The 16,818-nt window shown below is 40.2% G+C and overlaps 1 protein-coding gene across 4 annotated transcripts in view; it reads left to right on the top strand.

The window, feature by feature from the left end:
- The first annotated feature begins 3,268 nt into the window (after positions 1 to 3,268).
- The window catches only part of ddr2a (discoidin domain receptor tyrosine kinase 2a), a 47,596-nt gene continuing 34,046 nt past the window's right edge, over positions 3,269 to 16,818 (top strand). For 2 of the 4 annotated variants that reach the window (XM_076278620.1, XM_076278618.1), the window contains exon 1: positions 10,101 to 11,990. The gene's annotated coding sequence lies outside the window, so the exon portion shown is untranslated. Of the gene's footprint in view, positions 3,387 to 10,098; positions 11,991 to 16,818 lie in introns of those variants that run through there. The other 2 variants (XM_076278619.1, XM_076278621.1) reach the window with 2 other exon arrangements.

Raw genomic sequence — 16,818 nt, 5'->3', positions numbered from 1 at the left:
CTTCTTGTCATTTGTATGTGTCTCACCCGCCGTGCAAAGACGGTGTCCTAAAACATGTCAATACCTGGGTAATACAAGAACATGGATTAGTGAAAAGCCTGGATAAATTAACCCAGAGTAAATGATAAACCTGCTAATAATTAGCTTTGTTTTGCAGAGAGAATGAAGCTATGGGACTGTGCCATTAGGACGTTTACCACTTGGGTTGATTTAGATAGGCTTGTTACTTATCCCCACTCGTGGGATACCCTCAAGAAATAAGATTAGTGTAGCTATCAGACAAACCTGATTACAAATTTGAATCCTCCCTGTCAGTTGAAAAAGTGGTGATGTTCCATGAGAGGAAAAACCTGTGCTCCTCAGAGAGGGCTTTTCAATCAGCAGGGCTATTCCGGATGAGGTCTTAACAGTACTCAAACACTTCCATTCAAGGCTGTAGCCATGGGGTCAACAGGTCATCAGAAATAATGACCAATTTGTACATCCGCTTTTTTTTTCAATTTGTATTTGATAATTCCATGGTATTATGCAACTTTAACATACAGTAAGCAATGGGTCAAGAGAGGATTATTGTGCAAGTCGAGTCAGAGTTGCACAATAATATGTTTTTCCTGGCAGAGTTTCACAATAATGTGTTTTTCTCTGTCAGATGTTTAACCATTTAGCATATAATTTCCTAGTTTGTAACAAGTGCTTATTTTGTACAACAATGAGTGATATACTGTAGCCTACCGGTTTTGTCTTGATATTGGGGGGAGGGGGGCATGTCCCCCTCAAAGTATGTTATGATTACAGCCTTGCTATCACTAGAAGTCGACCCTGTGCAGCATATGTGAAATAGTGTGCAATACATGCTACTGATATCTGCTACTTTCATGGGAGGCTTGGATGTGTCAACTCATCAGTAACCAAGTTGTCTTTGTTGACATGCTATAACAATGCTTTTACCATAATCTAACATTTCCATGCACACGTAGGCAAAGATTTTCACACTCAAGCTTGGGTTGGTTTCAGAATTCTGAATGCCTTCACACACATGAGGTTTATAGGCCAAGTATACTTGCGTATACAAGGAATTTGGTCTCTGCATTTATCCCGTCATTGAATTAGTGAACACACAGAGCACACAGTGAACACACAGTGAGGTGAAGCACACACTACTAACCTGGAGCAGTGAGCTGCCTTGCTACAGTGGCGCTCGGGGAGCAGTCACCATATGTGGGAATGGGAATAATAGTTGAAAGGTCAGATCAGTTAAAGCTGGTTAGCGACATATGATTGCATATGATGACTGTTGGCCTTCCTACACATTGGGTAGTTTATGAGAAATGTGCTGAATAATTTAGCTGGCAACTCTGGGACAGGAGCCAATGGTCTGTACAGTAATTTCTTGTGCATTATGTGTATAAGCCGCAGGACAGTGTTTTATGCAAGTTAAAAGAAACAAAACCATATTAATACCATATTAACTGCCCCAGTGTATTAACCTCATAGCTGAAGAAATTTAGCAAAATGAATGTATAAGCCGTGGCTAATAGTTGGGTAATTACGGTAGACACATATAGAAATAGTATAGCAATCATATGCAAAATCAGTGATCTGCCCACCGTTAATGACACAGTAGACCATCTAGACCTGTAGGTCTACCCAGGTGGTTGCTATGTTGGTCTGTGGTTCCCCAAATATCAAGGGTGTCCTCTTTATCAACGGTACCTTGATAAAGCACTATGCAATGTGTTGTTGCATGACTCACTCACATCCTTAGATACTGTACAAGGAAGAGCTGTAGGCAGTGCAAGCTAATCATTTTGAAACAGATGTGTCTGGTGGAAGCAGCTGCTTTTGTAATTGCTTAGCTTTAGAGCAAGAGAATGGAAGCTGTCACAGAATAGGCCGACTTTGTTAAAGGTTAAATCTTTGGCATGATATTTATTTTAAAGGCTGTTGAGATTCAGAATATGAAACTTGTTGCAATGATGCATCTATTTGTGAATTATGTGTTCTGCCGGATCCTTTTCCTCTGGAGTGCACATATTTGTGTCTGAATACATGAAGACCAAAGTTTAACTATAACTATATTTATATAACTATATCGACTCATCAACTATCTTCTTGTATCATAGTCATATTCATGAACTACTTTTTATTTATCTTAAAGATACACATTCAAAGTTCTTACACATATTTGTCTCAACAGTAGCTGAAGGCATTCTTCTAGATCAGCTGATATTAAATTGACTCCAAATGATTGCTTCATGGTAATCTGACCTGAAGCATCTTCATGCAGCCCCTGGTGAAAAGAGGTCACCATTTCCTAAAACAGCTCTTATCTACTTTCCAGACCATACTGAAAATTACACATTCTTCTTGGATAAAGCTCTGAGTGTGTTTCAGAACCAGAGGTATGGAGAAATAGTCCTGCTTTCCTCATTATAGTGCAGTGTTCTCCTCCTCCTCCTCCTGCTCCTGCTCAGTGCAGAGGGGGGAGAAATCAACCCTTTAAAGAGATGTTCCTGCTCCTCAGACTGCTAAAGGAGATGATGTCATCCCCATAAAACTAAATATTTGTCCAAAAAAAGAAAAGAAAAGGTTTGTGTAGCGATGGAGTGGCTGACTGCACATTAAAAGTGTACTTTTAAAGAAGAGCTATAGAGCGATACTGCTATAGCTGCAATAGATATCTTGCCGATGTTATTGTTTGTTTTTTTGTTTTTTTTCTTTTGACATTTTTGATTCTTCAAGTCAGAAAGAATGTATACATTGTCATTCTTTAATGCACTCTCAAAATTGCTGGAATGCTTTGTTCTGTATTTAAAGCCTCCATACAAATCAAAGAAATTCAAATAAAATGTGGAAGTCATCCATGATGACAATGATGTTGGACTCTGCAGTGTTCATGTGCAATGTGAGATTCACATCAAACAAAAAAAAAACAGATTTTTTTTTCCATGAACTGTCACTGCTGTGAGTTGGGATCTTTTTCACTATTGCCTTAAATTGTCAAAACAAAAAGATGGAGAAAAAAAACTCTGCTGATTGGTCACCAGAGTCAGACTTAATTGAAACCTTATGTATGGCATGTGGAATTCTGGGACTTTGGCATGCTCCCAAGAATCCTCAGAATGTAAAGTTTCTTTCCCTCTCTCCTTCTCTCCTGGTCTCCCTCTCTCCCTCTAGGTCTAGCTCTTGCTGTGTCTCCCCCCTCCTCCTCTTTTTTTTCTTTTTTTCCAGGGGTGTCTTACATCAGCTCACAGTCCTGAGAGTTCGCCCTGAGAGAGAAGCTTGAGAGAAAGGATTCTAGCACCCACTCTCCTACACTGGCTCAACTGGATTACGAACTTCTTGGGACAAATGGTTTGAGAGAGGTTGAGAGAAGATCTTCAGAAGTAAGTCTTAATAGTGTCTACAAAACAGCTCCTTTTTTTGATGGAGGCACAAGTTTGTTATTCTTTTCATATTGCAACAATTATACAGTTCTGACTTAAAGTTCATCGTTGGCAGTCGGACTAGATGTTTATTCTGAACTAAATTAAGTTCAGAAAGTCAATCTTCAAGGGTTTTGGTGACTGGTTTTAGTGATTTTTGGTCCACTTTCTCTGTATTAGTTGCTGTTTGCATGGCAGACCAAAATAGCAGATTGCAGAGTAGCTAGCACTCCGCGCTCCACTGTGAAAGAAGAACTGGTGCAAACCAGCTGTTTTGGAGAAAGGCTCGTGTGGTGGCTATGTGCAACTCTAGTGTTCAGAAACTTGCCATTTACAACTTAATTTTGTATAAGCTGTGGGAATATTTTCCCTCCTCACTTATTGCCTTTCCTTTTAAACTAAGGTTATTGAAGTGTTTGTTGAGTTGTTACTATGTGGATTTTATATCAGATCAAAAATTTTGATAAAACACATAGGTCACAATCCATATTATATTCCAAAAATAATGTTTACTTATTTCTTGCCTGAAGTATGACACTGCTCAAATTGTTCAAAAAGTGTTGAATGTGGACTCCATACTGACCATCAAAAGCAAATGACATACGGCACTTCTAAATGTTACATGTTAATTATTTCAATGTGCCTGTGTGTAGTATGCTCCATGGTCACTCAACAGTTACTGTGCCAATTTTATAGTAACTGGAATTTGTCTAGGAACAGTCGGTGCACATTTCTTCATAAATGTATTGCAGCCACTTGTGACTGAAGTTGCCTTGGCAGCACTCAGTTAACATGCTGTGCTCAAAGGTGTTTGTGGCGACAGGGCATTGAGTGACAACCTAAATGCTGCAAGGTCAAGGTGCTCCGTTATGTGACCTGCATCCTATTCCGAGCAGCCTCGTTTGTATTGGACATGGTTCATGACCTCACTGCTGGGAATATTCAGGGATGAACTCTCCAAGGCCTCAACATGTGCTTCAAGTTATCAGAAATATGTGCAGCAGGTTCTATTGCACACCAACCCCACCACCACCACCACCCTATAGACCCTGACTAACTTAGAAAAGATGACCTCTGGATTGAATATAACAGCCTACCTTTTTGTCCTGGTTTCTCATCTGCATAATTATGTAGTTGCGTAGGATGATTGGATGTGACAGATGACTCTTCTGATGGACATTTAGCAGCAGTAAATATTAGACTGTGTTTATAATATCATAATGGTGCATTTTTAGGTACTGGGGCAAGGGACAGGGGAAATGCAGTGAGCTATGTTATCACCACATCTTAGACACATGTCACTTGAATTAGCTATCCAACCCTTTAGACTAGTGCAGGATTGACAGCCATTCACAGATAACGGCCATAATGATACACTGTAATAGTGGTGTGTAATTTTGACTTGTGCTTCAAAAACAGCAGACGTTGCCTCTCCCCCAATGCTGTGCCATTACTCTCCATTTTATGACATTCCACTGCTTTTTAGATCAATCCTGCTGGATCGGGAGAGCAGTGGGATGGCTCTTTACTTAGCAGCCGTATGCATTGAGGTATAAATAGTACTGTCCCAAAGACATCACACAAAATACCAGGTTTTACATCCCACACATGTTCTTGAACTCCAACCCAGCCCAAACCGAAACGCCTCTCTTTTAAAAACACCAAGCAGAGAGACTGGGTTTCCGATAATGTCAAGGTAAATAAATTCTGCATCAAAGTTGTTACTTATGCTTGGCAACTTGTGCTTATTCTGTCTCGCCTGCCATCTTTAACGCATTTAGGGCCAGATGATGGTGTTTCGCGATTTTTGCCATATTGGTAGCCACTGTCATCCCCCTCTGGCTAAAATAGAATGATACATTCTTGTATATTTCATCGTTGGGATTTCTATTTGCACACAATGCCTTGATCTGAAATACACCGGAAAATAAATGACAGATGGTAGATAGTCCTTTGTAAAATGGCAGTGAATGCCAGTAAGGTTTGTTTCTACCACACAGCCTATGGACCTCGTCATACTGTATCTGACTCCCTACAAAAGCCGTTGTGTGCAACATATTATATCGCAGATCGCAGTAATTTCTGAAACTGCTGCTGTTTCCTTTCACCAAAACTGTCAATACCAATATATCCAGAAAAGATATGTTTGTGTTGACTACCTTGGCTTGTGAAATGTGTACTTTGGATGGTGTATATTTATGAGCAAGACAATCCTTTATTGTACTGACTCACATGCCCAGTAGCCAGTGAGATTGAACTGATGCAAGTGATACTGTAGCCAACATTGATTTTTTTTTTTTTACCTATGCTTTTGAGGTTATTAGGTACATGTCGCTTAAAGTCTAGATTATTTGTTCAATTTTACTGAAGTTATTATATAATTTATTGTATCAGTAAATAAATTGTTGGTGTCTGGTTTTACTAGAAGATCAGAGATTATATAGCATTGAATCAACGGCTACTCGTTTTAGACAGGGGTCGTGGAATGTATAATTGTATGACACTAAAGTAAAAACACTGTATGAAATACTTTTTGACATTGATCAGATTTACAGGTCTTATTGATTAACATGACAAGAAACTGGTTGTAGTGTGTTGTAGTGGCTCAACTGACTGTACTTCCACGAAGTTGCACATCTATTGCATACAGACGTATTCATTGTCTTTAATAAGGTCATCGAGATCCTGGATAGTGGCTGCAAAGGATTTCTTTCTTCTCTCTAGCACTGTGTACATGTGACTATCTTTACATGTCAATGTGAGAGAAAGAGGGGGGGGGGATAAAATAAGAGGAAAATTAAAGCAAGGGTCAATAAAACTTTCAGACCGACATCCTAATGGCAAAATAATAATAAAAAAACGTGAATCAATACAAGCCAATACCAACTCTGTTATTAACTGCTATTAATGTAAATTTGATCAGCTTTTATCTAAAAAAATGTAATCACATTTTTTTTCATTTTGATATTTATTAGGAGGGAAATACAATTGAAATATACATGAGAATGCTGTGTGTCACTTCATATGTTCTATAAAGTGCCAGCAGGTTAATAAAGCACTCAGTGTCCATAACACACGTGTGAGATCTGAAACTAGTCTTGAGTGAAGCTGGAATTAGAAGTCATTGACAGATTTCAGCAGGTCTCAGTCGCACATGATTTAAGCACCAGGGTGTGAACTGAGTGCTGCTTTTAAGGAAGGAAATGGAAAAGGATTTCTTGGCAAGAGACATTTTTTCCAAGGGGCAAAGTTGCTGGGCTTAATTTAACTCCAAAAGCTCCAGGGAGAGGCCGTCGAACTAAGGCCCTGGTCTACACAGGTGCAGAGGCAGAACCGCAGCTTTCACTGCGTCTTCACGGCTTTGGGGGCATCTGGGACTCATTTGGGCACAATGCGGTACAAATAGTTTTACCCCAACCTTTGACCAGACGGCATTCCCATTGGTCTCAGGTCTGACTGTAGCCCAATGGAGTGATCAGGGGACAGCTTCATTTTTTGTCCAAAAAAAAAAAACTTCTAAAGCAAATAAATGTTATTAACATGAATAATAATGTATATACAATATCCATATACATGTAGATCACATAATCCAAACATATAGCTGGATATAAATAAACTAAACCTAAATACACATTTTCTAAGATAAATAAGAACATTTAAAAATATAAAAAATACATTTGTTGATAAAATGCATTGAATCCTTTTTATCATATTGGCGTGTGGTAATATCAATGCAAAATACACTACAAGTGAAAATCTCATGCCTGTGGGACAATGGCTAGTAAAAGTGCAGCCAGTGCTACTGTCCTGTACTGTGCAGGGCCGTGCCCCTGTGGTAGGCCTGTAATATCCCTGCAACATGTGACACCTGCAACCGCAAATGTCCGCTTTCCATTATGAAACACACCAGGTGTGTCTCAGTGCCCAGAATAATGGGGGCTTGTTTTCAGGCATTCTCTCACCCCTCATCGCTTGGTACGTGCACATAAACTCAGATGGTAATGGGTCATCATTAATTTGTAATTTGTGCCTGATACTTTTATTGGCAATAATTTACATGCACATCACCTGGATCTGTTCCCATGAAAGGCGTTCCCATGAAAATAATGAAATACTTGCGATGCCATATCAGTGCCGGGTGGGGGGGTGGGGGGGGGGGGGGGGGGGGGGGGGGCGGGGGTGGTTGTGAAGGAGACTGAAACGAGAAGCATGTGTGCCCTCACAGCAAAGCGTGTGTGTGTGTGTGTGGGTATCAAACTCAGAGACACACGCCCTATAAAACGTAACACTGCATTGTTTAGCACTGCACTAATTCAAGCAGCCATTTTAATGGGCTATTATCTCAAGGCACATTGTTCTCTCGTAGATCCCCCCCACCCCAACATATGCACACACACACACATGTGCGCGTGCACACACATACACACACTCTCACAAACTGTGCCCATTCTGCCGCCTTTGTCTCAGTGGTGAAAGGGAAATTTTGACTGAAATTTGGTCACACAACAGAGTAAAGGGAATTTTTAATCCTCAAAGTTTTATGACAATAATATTTTTCATCAACATTAGCCCTTGCTTCCCCGGCTGCCAGGAACTTTCTCCTCATACTTCATTGTCTCTAAATGTCTTCGCATTTATATATGTCTGCCTCTCTTCTTGAATTTATATTGCGAGATGCACGTCTTAGGCCTGTAAGCCCACAGCACATCTTCACCTCACAGAAAACAGCAGCCATATATCTCTGACATGCCGCTACCTCTCCAACTTTAAAGCCCTGCGAGTGTTTGATGAATGAGTCTTAAGTCATCTGTAGCAGCCATGATTAAACGGCAGTCGCTCAGCACATGGAGTCTGAGGGCAGCTTGTGGACACTGCGGAGCCCCATCACTGTCATTTTCAGGTCAATTATTACCATCACAGTGCAAGGAAACCATTCAGCCTCAGGGCCACTAATTGCTAACAGATTCTGACGCTGAGCATTGCCGGGAGACATAATTGCCACCTTCATATAATGTCTCCCTCGTGTTCTGTCCAAACTAGTTAAAATGCACCTATAATCTTTTTTGGGGTCCAATCAGACTGTTTGAACAGAGAATAATATTGCATTTGTGATGCCTCTGTAGAGCCCCTCTGTGCGGCGTATTTCATTACAGATCAATGAAAGAGGAGTTCATGATATCAATATGATATCAATTCCTTTATCATATCTTACATCACACATGGCCATGTAAAAGAGGCTATGGCTTGAGTTCAAAAAGTACATTGGGGTTGAACAAAGAACCGCTTTTATGTTGAGTAGAAACTATAAGTCAGTGAGTCCTTTCTTGATAATATTAAGTCAAACGCTCTCTAGTCACACATATATCTTTAGTTTCAGGGAAGCAGCACAACAGTTTTAAAAATGCATTAAAAAATAAAGTGGTCCATTGTTTTAACATAAGGCAGTACAGTATTAACAGCATTTAATTTAAAACTGACTTCCTCTTTTCACTAGATCTGCACGTTTCAGAAACATTTTGGGTACTTTTCAATGTATGTCATTGTACAGTATCGGCCAAGACATTAATATCATTGTGAGAAGTAGTGTTGACTTAACACAGAGCTTCAAATATTCATCCTCCTTTGCACGAAAGAAATATTGTGCATTAAGAGGGAGCCGTAAAAGAGTGAAGTGTCTGCTTGCACAGACCTTTGGGCCACACTGATGTGGCATTAGGGTGGCATAAACTCAGCTCAGTTGTGCTCTATTGATATTATCTTTTCTCCTGCAGCAGAGGCAGGCCATGTACTATGGACCCTCTGTGTGGTCAGTTTTGGAAAGGAATCCTGTCTAAGAGAAGATCATTGTTGGAGCAAAACATTTTTTGAAAACACAAAAATAAAAGGCTTCCTATTTGCTTTTTTAACACGAGAGTGTTTGGGATTCATAACAGAAGGTCTGTGTTTGAAGCAAGCCCTGCTGAGATTATACCATCATCAGCACAGCCACTGGTTGTGTATAAAGCGGTGCCAAATGTTCTCCTAGTGTCTGTCATCGTATAAAGCCCGACCCATGCCTGTTGAGCAGTTGTGATTGATTCTTGGGTTTTCGGTGAAATCAGAAATCGGCATAAATGGGAAGGTGGCCAGATGGATCTGCCAGAGCAACGCCATTTGCTCTCTAAGCTTTGTTTAGTTTCCAGGCTAACATTGATTCACAATTAATGACAATCAAAAATTACTTATTCATAGCTGTGACTTTTCTTCTTAATGATGATGTTGGGTGAGTCAAAAACAAACACACCTAACCTCACAGCTACTTTTTTATGTCTCTTGAGTCTTGATTGAGTGGGTGCAAAGAGGGTGGACACCGGTACCACCTGGTTTAGTGTAATTTTATTGGAATGAATGGAATGTGTGAAAATCATTGTTTTTGCACCTAAACTGAAACTGAGGAAACAGCTGCAGCACAGCTGGATCAATCAAGCCATCATTAGGTGTGAAAACCAAGAGAAGGAGAGGAGGAGGAAATGTACCTCCGGTGAACCACACCTTAAAGGCTGCTGTGTTGCCAAAGGGAAAAATTGAGACGACGTTGGTTGGGGTGTCCAAGCGGACCAAGGTTTCGATAAATGAGAGGATGTCCTGAAATCTTTGTTGATGTCTGATTGTGCTCTCAGCGTTTGGGTTGGACGAGAGCTTCGCCACAAGAAAGGGATACTGCGGATCCCCACATAATCTGTAATGCAGATTGAATAATTCATAATATCTGTTAAGAGATTGCCATTGAGCATTTGTGAGTGGTAAATGCTGGCCAAACCAACCCACTGAAAACCTTTTGTATTACCATTTGTGGGGAGAAAAGTAAACAACACGATGGCTTTGATGACCCTTATTCGTGGGGAGGAAGTACAGTAGAGTCAACAATGCAATCCGAGGCAGGATGGTGTATATGGCCAGTGTTATCTGCCTAACTGAAAGTGCTGAAATTGTGCCCCCACACTGTGGTTTTGCTATGGAAGTATCTGGTCTCCACTCTTTCCTGTCTCTGGCTGTACAGAAACATGATTTCTTTGAAAAGTTCATTCCTGAATTTAAGCACCCTGTCAATAGCCATCCTGGCTTTTCAGACAGAAGGCAAGATTTTACAACCAAAGAGTCAACAAGGTCAGACTAGTTCATTCTGCGATTGAATGTGACACATGTGGTACGATATTTGCTGTTCCGGCAGTTATTATGGTGTGTATGGATTAACTCATCAACTATTTACTCTCCATAAAGTGTACCTGGACACCAGTTATCAATTACCAGTTACTAATTATCTGCATTAATTAGGTTTACTCTTTGCTTTTTGTATACCAGCTGTTAGGTAGCTGCCTATAGAACCAGAAAAATGTTGTTCTGATATATTGCTCACTGCACTGTGTATTTTTCTTTGCTTAGAAAAGCACAGTGTTTTCTTTCAGTTTCAAAAATGTCCTCAACCCATTCCACTGAATACAGTTTCATAGATCTTTCTCCGGTCCAGACATTACTAAAACCTAATACTTTTATTTTGTCTGCCTTCTGTAGTATTGTTGGTACAACGTAATCTGATGTGTTCTTGTAAGAATATAAAGAAATGACCCACATTATTTAAACTCAAAACGTCAAACATGTTACTTGTGTGATCATTGTTTGATTTTCTTCTGCTCTGTATGTCTCATGACATTCTTTTCCATCTTTTTTGTGATGCAGTGGAAACTATCCTCCTTATGATGTCTGCTTGTTTTGCCCAGAACCGATAGGAATAACAGTCGACCTCCATTAATTTCACCTGGCTTGTGAAACATTAAACATTATAGCTATTGAATTATACCTCATTTCTATAATGTGACCATGAATAACTGGGGTTAAAAGTTCATGTTGAGAGAAGGTTCTGTTGACATAACATTTGGTGCAAGTTTGATGGGTACAGAGTATAATTTGTGTCAGATTTAAATTAAAGTTACAATTATACAATCTATTCAGACCAACTAACTCTATGATTTGTTGCTTCAGTGAAATACTGTTGGTTTCATCCCTCTGGGAGTAACAAAAAAACATTACTGAAATAATACACACTTGGACACTGTGTCGATATGCCCTCCATTGAGCCAAGAGAAAACAGATCTGGGCATGAGATATATTTGAAAAGGCCACAGCTGAAATGGCAACACGCCCCTGCCTTCTCACGCTTATAAGCAGTGCTTCTGGAGGTAGCCGTGCCGAGGCTTGGAGGGCTCCGTGTGTGCTGCAGTGTGTGTTTTGAGCACACAAGCCCCAGTTCTCTCTCTCTCTCTCTCTCTCTCTCTCTCTCTCTCTCTCTCTCTCCCTCTCTCCCTCTCTCTCCCTGGCCAGAGTGGCCAGAACCCTGGTGCTGCTGTCTCTCACACCTGAGGGGACGCAGAGAGAGGCTCCTCGGACCCGCGCGAAGTCTGTTGACTTTGGATGCTCTCTTGAGGAGGGGCCGCCCAGAGGGGCCACTGGAGGGGCAGATTGTTGCTTTTTCTCTGCTTTTGAGGAACGTCAATAAACAGAGAGGGGACATCAGCCAGTTGCGTGAAGGTAACAGCTGGGCTTTGTTATCTGCCATGGTGCTTTATGGAATTAACTGTCATTGCATTCAAATGTGGAGTGTTTGAGATTACAATGCCTCATCAGCAGTGATAAGCTTTGTTTCAAAATTACCAGATGGTGCTTTGGTTAACTGATTATTTGTTGCTGTTGTGGTAACTATTTAAACTCTAATATGACACTGTAAATTGCCTGTACACCGAAGTGAAATGTAACGTGACATTGTGCTTTTTTGTTCGTGCAATTTGTGCATCAAACTGTGAACTAAGCCTTTCCACATAAAGCCAAATCAGCAGCTGATGAGACTCTGGGAGCAAAAGACCATTTTACGATGTCAAACATTACATTTGTGTTTCCAACTAACTTACCAGTTTCATTTTGCATCAAGTTTGGCTGTGCTCATCAATTCCGTTCTCTAAGTAAACCTGTGACACCAAACAACCAACCAAGATTTTATGAAAGTCCCTTGTTCTGAAACTGTGAAATATGGCATAGTCATAATGTGATGACGTGTTTTCCAGTTAGTTACACACACACACACACACACACATACACGCGCGCGCACACTTGTCTTTTTCCTCTTAAATCACTCAGATTTCTGCCAATCAGGGGAAGATTTGAGCACATCTGACACTGGCTGGAACCAGTTCCATAATCCACAGTTGCTTTCTCACTTGTATGCAGAGATTTTGAGATGCAATGGTTTGTGTGTACAGTATATAACAAAGGCAGGAATAGGCCTCTGGTCCAATATCCCCATGTTCTGAGGCCTCCTATGTCTCTGGCAGATTGACCTAGATACTTTATTCCTTTTCACACTTGGTCTGGAATGTGTTTACCATGCAGGGTCGACAGAAGCAGGTCTACCTGTACCGTGTATCAGTAGTTCAGACCAGGAATACCTGACACACTGCCTGCATGGGGCTGCTTCTCTCACATTCATTACTATCTCTGTCATTGTGATATAGACTTATTAATAACAAATAAGGACTGGAATAAGGTACAAAGCCACATTCATTGCTGAAGTTAAACATAGACAGATGTCCATTCACATCATGATCCATCAATCGGTAGCATATTGGCTGTACCCTGAGTGGTGTATGAGCCCACTGTCCATTTGATCTTCAGAGCAAAAGGCAGGCAAAGGCTTCATTCTATCAGGTTAACTGATTCTAAGGCTGTTGACATTTGAACTCAAGAGCCAATCAGATGGCACCTCTTCCCTTCCATGGTGGAATTGTTTATTGTGTGGTCTGAGCCACTTTGATATACAGTGCCAGTACTGTACACTGAGGGTTTTTTTTATGCACACACTGAACACACAGCCAGAGGACCACGAGGACCACTGAATTTGACAAAAGGTGTATTGGAGTAGAATTGCAGACTCCATCTTTGACCACTTGGCTTGGTATCAATGGAATAGTTCCTGTCATATTTTAGCCCTGAAAGACTAAAGTAATCTTGCTAAATGCATTTACAGTAAGTGAGCATTATTAATTCATCGCTCATGTTATTCTTGTGTCTGACAGCTCGTAGGCACTGCAATGTAAGCTTTGTTGTGTCTTGTCATGTTAGACAATGTCGTAACATTTTCACAATGATAAAATAATGACTCATGAACAGAAAAAAATGGTGTGTGCACTACATGTTGCCCATAGATAGATAGATAGATAGATAGATCGATAGATATTTTGTTACATGGTAATTCTGGCACATGCACAAGTGAAGGAAAGATAACACACCTGCTGCTAACATTAGCTCCCAGGCAATTCACAATGTGGTCTGTGAGACAGGGGGAAGAACAGGTAAGTTTTGACATCACATTTCACCAGACACATTACTGAAACACATCTGAAGTTGAAATATTGTAAATTGAACAATAAATACAAAAATATTCATAGACTTTATATTGATCCACACTAGGTGGGTTTATATGGATAGTTTTTTTGTCATTCCGATTAAACAATTGAAAAACAATATGAAGATAGGCACAGCAGGCCATCTGATTGACCCTATATATGGCTGTTCAATCGGAATAGGAATGGAATACACCACCTCTTTCATTCCGATTAAAATTCTGAACAGATCGGCAGTTTTATTCGTATCAAGGTGTTTATATGTGTAATTTCTATTCCAATTGAGCCATTATTTTCCGATTCTAATCAGAATAGAAGTGTCCATGTAAACTCAAGTCTCACTTTTCCACTGGATAATTCAGAGCCTCTACTCCTGTGTCTCACCATTTGTTACACTGTAAAGTGTCATTTAAAAGCATGCAATCCCACACTTGCCTTTAAGGGCCCTATTTTGGCGATCAGAAACGGATGGTCAGAGGTGCAAAGCTTAAAAACATTTAGGGCATGTCCTGTCCCAGCATGATTTTGTGATCAGACGCATTTTTCAAAAGGGTTGTTCTTCTGACTCTTCATCATGGGTGTATTTTTGGGTGTAACATCCTTTAAACTAATGAGAGTGACATCTGCCATTCCCTTTAACAGCAAGCAGCGCAACTTCAAACAGCATCGGTAATTTGACAGTCAGCGGCGTATTTAAAGAAAACCTTGCCTAACTAAAACATGTTTGTGACTAGCATAGTATAGCCTACCTACATGCATCTGCACTCGCCTATTATTTGAACTCGTGGATTTGTTGGATTTGGTGTTTCTAGAAAGGGTAGCTCGAACTCTCAATCGCAAAAGTTTGGTGGTTTGAACTACTGCCCCTGGGCAGTCGCACTTGTGTTGTTCCTTGGTAGTTCCAGTTGGTGTCCGGAGTGCCTAACCAAAAATCACAACCGCCTAACCAAAAATTACGAGGTGGTTGTTTATCTCGTGACTCAATGATTGATCTATGCTGTAGCTTAATTTTCATTAAGATACTGACTCCCCTACTGGGCTTATTCTTGCCATTTATGTTTCAAATATTGACTTGCCTTTTGATATGCTAGTGTTATAATCTCACTAGCACTCACAGACTATTTAGGACAGTACAGTGATTAATGGTGCAGTGGCCAAAGCAGGTGACTTGTTGTCCGAACGTTGTAGGTTTGATTCTCTTATGAAGTGAGTTGTCCTCTTGCTTCATACGTGCAGGTGAACTAGTGACATGACGGAAAAACCAAATAAAATAATGCAATTATATTTGAAACAATTGTTTTTGACTGATGTCATGTTCCTAATGGTCTCTCAAGTAGAGTAACTAAATGCATACATATTAAGGGCCAAAACCTATTGTTGTGTCTCGTAGCCCTAGGCTATTCTTACTCAGAAGTGAATAGGAGAGAGAGGATGCAAACTCTGTTGAGCGTGCAGAGTACCGACGCGCTGCCGTTAAGCAGTGTTGGGAACGTTACTTTAAAAAAGTAATTAGTTATAGTTACTCACTACTTGTTCCAAAAAGTGACTGAGTTAACTGAATTACTCTATGATCAGAGTAACTCGTTACCAGGGAAAGTAACTATTTGCGTTACTGTTAAAAAAAAAAAGTTGCTATATGTCAAAGAATTTGGATTTTTTGAGCAGTTTTGAGCAGCCAGTTGAAATGAGTAGAACAGAAAGGTGTTTGTAGGCTACATAACTTTCAATATTTATTACATAGATAGATAGATAGATTTATTGATCCCCAAGGGGAAATTTAAGATATTGCACATCGACAGACCTACGGTTGACTTCAGCCTGTGTCATAGATTTTTGTTGTGAGGCAGAAAGATCTAGCTTTTGCTGCTTGGAGAGGACTTTGCTCCAAGTCCTTCTTTGCTAGTGGATGGCGAGCTATCATCTGTGGTGGAGGTATCGGTGTTTTTGGCCACTAGCTTTAGATGCGTGTGTGAGATGCTTCATTAAATTAGAGTTGCTTACAACGGATGTCGACAAAGTCTTCGCTCCTGGATAATGTACACATTACATGCACGTTCTTGCCTTTGACCACAATGAATTTGAAGTAGTGCTCAGGCTCGGAATTTCACCATTCTGGGGGCAAGGCCACTTGGCCTTCAGTTGGGCATATTTGGTGGGCACAAGGGCCAAAGTTAACTATACAGTAGTAGGCTATAAAAATGATCAAAGTTGTATTTAGCCTATTCACTGCAGTAGACCTGCATCACTGTATGAAACATTACAAAAACATGAAACATGACATATACATAACTGTAAATCATCTGATCATCTAATATTTATAGATATCTAGGCTATATTTAACATTTGTTTTATATTTGGCCTGTTATAAAATCATGTATTGAACAATTTAAGCACAGCTCAGCAACACCAAAGAAATTTTCCTCTCTCAAACGCACTATTTGTTTATCCAGCAGCGGCTTTGCAAATAACAATGTCCACAGACAAGGTAGAATATGTTGCTTTTATGAAAGTACGATGTATTGCGACTTCAGATGCAAGTCAAATTTGTAGTTTGTTATGTCTCATTCCATCGAACTACAGATCCGCTACCCGATCTGGCAAACTTACATAGTGCGGTTATAGCCGATAGAGGGCCGCGAAGCGAATGCAGAAGTGCCGTTCACCCTGTTACGGGTTGATGAACCACTGAAACGATTTTGGAAACATTATTTTAAGGTGCAAAAAACTCTTTGGTGTTGCTTTAAGAAACTCAAATAGCGTAGATGCATGCTTAGCATTTTGTGATCATTAAGGCTACTTTCACAAACTCTTAGTCAACTGACCTCTGATTTACCGATATCTAGGCGATATTTGTAACATTTATTTTGTATTTGGCCCGTTATGAAATCATGTGGAACAATTTAAACACATTGGAAAACTTAAAGCCCAAATTTGGAGACACCCATGCATGCATGTCGACATTT

Source organism: Alosa pseudoharengus, unplaced genomic scaffold, assembly GCF_046254945.1.
Source record: "Alosa pseudoharengus isolate Yale_2024_CS ecotype anadromous, Long Island Sound unplaced genomic scaffold, YU_APseudo_1.1 YU_APseudo_1.1_scf_11, whole genome shotgun sequence".
Classification (NCBI taxonomy): Eukaryota; Metazoa; Chordata; class Actinopteri; order Clupeiformes; family Clupeidae; genus Alosa; species Alosa pseudoharengus.
This window is presented reverse-complemented; position numbering and strand designations above follow the sequence as displayed.